Genomic DNA, 6,000 nt, shown 5'->3' with positions numbered 1-6,000 from the left:
AGTAGTAAATCTGCAGGAAAAAAAACACAAAACAGCAGTAAAAATGCAGCAAAACCGGCACTTTGAACACATTTTTACTGCCAAAAGAGCAGGTCTTTTATTCAGAAAAATATGCTATAAAACATGACACAGCCTTTTACAGTAAAAAGAAACCGCTACTAAGTTACTAAGCAGCTAAGTTACTTTTATACAAAAATATTTTCAGTCTGGTAGTTTTCTGTATGCACAACATACAAAAAAATGTCAGTGATTTACGGACTAGACGTACATGTAAGTGGCCAGCCGCTCCAGAACTCGCCCACTCACCTATACGGCTTGCATCAATACCTTGTTTCAGCACCCGAGCATGCTGAGATAACACCTTATCCGAGCATGTTCGTTCATCAATAGAAATAACCCTTTAAATTTCGAAAGACCTATGTTTATACATCACAGTACTTTTTTATCATTTCACTCGTTTTCAAGTTCTTTATTGTTTAGCAGATGCAGGCTTATATGTTCCATCAGAACGGAGAAGGTGGATTTACTTATTTTTTCTCTCCAAAACTGATGACACTCGGACCAAACTCTGATACAAATAATCAGTCCGAAAAATCAGACCTGTGAATGAGCCCACAAGCTGCGCATCCAAGATCCAGCTAAGTCATTGGCCTCATGCTAAGAAAGGCACAAGAGCGCCACCTGCTGGTCAAAAACTGCATGCAACTACTCTGAATTTTTATGAATTTTGCGCTGGATTGGTGCAGAGGGGAGACAAAAATGGTATCGTGTTTGCATGTGGATGTTACCATTGTTTGTACCAGCAATAACATACTGCCATGTGAGCCTACGTGGCTACAATTTCTGTTTCCACATTAGTATTTTTTGTTGATGATTGGTCAGACATAAGCTAATGACAGCAGAGAAGCACAGACACAAGGGTACACCATGACCTAAACAAGGGTACACCATGGCCTACACAAGGGTACACCATGGTCTTAAAAAGCGTACACCATGAGATACACAAGGGTACATTATGGCCTACACAAGGGTACACCATGGCCTACACAAGGTTACACAATGGCCTTCACAAGGGTACACCATGGCCTACACAAGGGTAAACCATAGCCTACACAAGGGTACAACATGGCCTACACAAGGGTACAACATGGCCTACACAAGGGTACACCATGGCCTACACAAGAGTACAACATGGCCTACACAAGGGTGCACCATGGCCTACACAAGGGTACACCATGGCCTACACAAGGGTAAACCATAGCCTACACAAGGGTACACCATGGCCTACACAAGGGTACACCATGGCCTACATAAGGGTACACCATGGCCTTCACAAGGGTACACCATGGCCTACACAAGGGTAAACCATAGCCTACACAAGGGTACACCATGGCCTACACAAGGGTACACCATGGCCTACATAAGGGTACACCATGGCCTAAACAAGGGTACACCATGGCCTACACAAGGGTAAACCATAGCCTACACAAGGGTACAACATGGCCTACACAAGGGTACACCATGGCCTACACAAGAGTACAACATGGCCTACACAAGGGTGCACCATGGCCTACACAAGGGTACACCATGGCCTACACAAGGGTAAACCATAGCCTACACAAGGGTACACCATGGCCTACACAAGGGTACACCATGGCCTACATAAGGGTACACCATGGCCTACACAAGGGTACACCATGGCCTACATAAGGGTACACCATGGTCTACACAAGGGTACACCATGGCCTACACAATGGTACACCATGGCCTACACAAGGGTAACACCATGCACCATGGTCTACACAAGGGTACACCATGGCCTACACAAGGGTAACACCATGGCCTACACAAGGGTAACACCATGGCCTACACAAGGGTAACACCATGGCCTACACAAGGGTACACCATGGCCTACACAAGGGTAACACCATGCACCATGGCCAACACAAGGGTAACACCATGGCCTACATAATGGTACCCCATGCGCTATGGCCTACACAAGGGTACACCATGGCCTTCACAAGGGTTCACCATGGCCTACACAAGGGTAACACCATGGCCTAATAAAGGGTACACCATGCACCATGGCCTACACAAGGGTAACACCATGGCCTACTTAACGGTACACCATGCACCATGGTCTGCACAAGGGAACACCATAGCCTGCGCCAAGGTTCATGGGAGAATAAATAGAAAAGCCTGACCAAATACCATGACACTTGGAAATTTGGGCATAGTATGTATATACTGTATATATATGATGATATATATATATATATATCTCATCATCATCATCATTATCTTAACAGTAGAAGTCCCAGAGAGGGGTCATTTAACATTTCTACCTTTGGAACCTTTGGAGCTCGAGATTTCTGGGACTTCTAGTGTTAAAGCATGCTCAAACAGGGGTAGGAAGGAACACAATATACATTTCTATCTCTCACATTCCAACCACAAGTTTCTAAATCTATTCTTCCAAGCTTGCATGGCCTTCGGCTAACGATATGTCGGACACCTGTCTGAGGAAGGTTTACAGATACATTGTCCTCTGACCTTATTCCTTGAAACTGGTTATTTCTCCAAATAGGTTTTTCTTTAAATAACAGCCAGAGGTTTGAGCAGAGCAAATCACGTTGGCCATCTTAGTCTATGTTCACATACAGCATTTTTTTGCAGTTTTTTTTTCCTTTTTAGTGAAAATTAAAAGCTGCTGTTGCAGTACCAGCAATAGCTGAGAGATTTCAGAAATCTCATGTACATTTTCTTTTCCTGACTGAATTGTACCCATGGAAAGTGAAAAATGCTGTAAAACACAACAAATGTTTTATGCGGTATTTCTGCTGCGTTTTTTGTTAATTAAACTTAACTTTATTAAACATGAACTGTCGACAAAGCAGACACGTAATTCACGCACAAAAAATGCTGTAAAAAATACTGTAAAACAGACAAGTGAGCAGGTTTTGGCTGTAGAAAAAAATGGAGCAAAAAACGCTGTGTGTGAACATAGCCTTAAGCGGTTTCTGCCTTTAAAGGGAATTTTTCACCAATTTTTCCCAATATAAACTACAGCCACTACCTTTAATGACTCTTTCATAGTAGCATCTTGTATATAAGCTCCCAACCCCCGCTGCATAGCCCCCCCAAAAATCTTTTTGCCTCCCCCCTATGACGTACTTATATGTGCATGCACCGAGAGAGGCAGAAGAGCACCAATGACCCATAAGTAAAGCCGGTGCCTTTACATTGTAGGACTTTGCTCTGCCCTCGATGTACGCCTGCACAGGAGTGCGATTGGGGCCGCTGTGTTGATGTAGGATATGTCATCCACATGTAGCAGGGCAGGAGGACGACAATTGCAGGGATAGAGGAGGCGCTGAGAAAGTCCAGCGACATTCATCGGACCGGACCGCACCATGTGGAGGGATCATAAAAGGTATTTTTGGGGCTATGCAGAAGCAGTTCGGGGCTTATATGGAGGTTTGCAGACTGCTGTAAAAGAGACAGCAAAGGTGGTAGGCGTAGTTTATAGTGGGAAATATATACATGCAATTAGTGCTGGATCCTACCTGCCCATTAAATTTATAGACTTTAGTCCCAGGAGAATCATGTTTGATGAATATTAGGTTTAGGGTCCCATCAAAGAAAGGTAGACCTTGTCACGACTGTTGGGCTAATATATATATAGAGAGAGAGAGATAGATATACAGTGCCTTGCGAAAGTATTCGGCCCCCTGGAACTTTTCAACCCTTTCCCACATATCATGCTTCAAACATAAAGATACCAAATGTAAATTTTTGGTGAACGAAATTTATTGGTTATTTTAAGTTTTTGGGGGAATTCAAAAACTGAAAAGTGGGGCGTGCAATATTATTCGGCCCCTTTACTTTCAGTGCAGCAAACTCACTCCAGAAGTTCATTGTGGATCTCTGAATGATCCAATGTTGTCCTAAATGCCTAATGATGATAAATATAATCCACCTGTGTGTAATCAAGTCTCCGTATAAATGCACCTGCTCTGTGATAGTCTCAGGGTTCTGTGTGAAGCACAAAGACCATCATGAAGACCAAGAAACAAAACAGGCAGGTCCGTGATACTGTTATGGAGAAGGTTAAAGCCGGATTTGGATACAAAATGTTTTCCAAAACTTTAAATATCCCAAGGAGAATTGTGCAAGCGATCATATTGAAATGGAAGGAATATAATGCCACTGCAAATCTACCAAGACCCGGCCGTCCTTCTAAACTTTCATCTCAAACAAGGAGAAGACTGATCAGAGATGCAACCAAGAGGCCCATGATCACTCTGGATGAACTGCAGAGATCTACAGCTGAGGTGGGACCGTCTGTCCATAGGACAACAATCAGTCGTACACTGCACAAATCTGGCCTTTATGGAAGAGTGGCAAGAAGAAAGCCATTTATCAAAGATATCCATAAAAAGTGTTTAAAGTTTGCAACAAGCTACCTGGGAGACACCAAACATGTGGAAGAAGGTGCTCTGCTCCGAAACAAAACAAAATCGAACTTTTTGGCAAAAATGCCAAACGATATGTCTGGTGTAAAGGCAGCACAGTTCATCACCCTGAACACACCATCCCCACTGTCAAACATGGTGGTGGCAGCATCATGGTTTGGGCCTGCTTTTCCTCAGCAGGGACAGGGAAGATGGTTAAAATTGATGGGAAGATGGATGGAGTGCAGGATAGCATAGGGGGTGGCAGAACCTAATGTCTCCCTTTTTGAGCACGTAGGCACTTATCTCTCTAAACAAGCAGGTCCCCTGATGATTGTCTTGGAGGAAATGCGTCGGGACTGACCACAGGGAGAGTGCAGGGCATGTTGATACAGGGGTAGCTGTGGACTGCCCTTGTAAGGGCAGGAGTTCTGGGGATAGGTTACTGATAGCCCCATAGGGAATGACAGGGCATTGTCATCTCTTCTCATCAAACTCCGGAGTATTCCCTTACCAGAGGTTTTTCGGTACTCCTGCTCATGCATCTTGGAATCGGTGAGATCGTTCCGTTTTCCATTTCTTATTTTATAAGTATTAGTGACACCGTGTCATAGGTGCCACGTCTTGTCATTCTGTGATAATTTTTTCACATGCAACCAACTGTATGGAGTATTGCTCTGCGACTCATATGTATTTGTTTCTGGCAGTTAGCGTTTGAACCATACTTTGGTCTGCTTTTCCTCCGCAAGTGCCTCTGCAGGCGGAGTGTTTTGAATCCTAATAGGGTTTTTTTGTGGGTTTCATAGTTGAGACCTTACCCCATGTGTTTTATATCACTTTTGGGTGACTTTGTTTTGACTTTTATCCATATTTAGTAAAAGTTATGTTTTATTTCCACTTGTGCTGTATTTATTGATATTCTTTAGTGGGTTTATCTGTTGAATATAATTGAAATACAGATTTTGCTATTTTTTGAAGATGGATGGAGCCAAATACTGGACCATTCTTGAAGAAAACCTGTTGGAGTCTGCAAAAGATCTGAGACTGGGACGGCGATTTGTCTTTCAACAAGACAATGATCCCAAACATAAAGCAAAATCTACAATGGAATGGTTCACAAATAAACGTATCCAGGTGTTAGAATGAATGACCATGTCAGAGTCCAGACCTCAATCCAATCGAGAATCTGTGGAAAGAGCTGAAAACTGCTGTTCACAAACGATCTCCATCAAACCTCACTGAGCTCGAGCTGTTTGCCAAAAAAGAATGGGAAAGAATGGTACAAAACTGATAGAGACATACCCCAAGTGACTTGCAGCTGGAATCGCAGCAAAAGGTGGCACAACAAAGTATTAAGATAAAGGGGCCGAATAATATTGCACGCCCCACTTTTCAGTTTTTGAATTTCCACAAAAATTTAAAATAACCAATAAATTTCGTTCAACTTCACAATTGTGTTCCACTTGTTGTTGATTCTTCACCAAAATTTACATTTGTTATCTTTATGTTTGAAGCATGATATGTGGGAAAAGGTTGAAAAGTTCCA

Source organism: Ranitomeya imitator, chromosome 10 (genome assembly GCF_032444005.1).
Source record: "Ranitomeya imitator isolate aRanImi1 chromosome 10, aRanImi1.pri, whole genome shotgun sequence".
NCBI classification, from domain to species: domain Eukaryota; kingdom Metazoa; phylum Chordata; class Amphibia; order Anura; family Dendrobatidae; genus Ranitomeya; species Ranitomeya imitator.
This window is presented reverse-complemented; position numbering follows the sequence as displayed.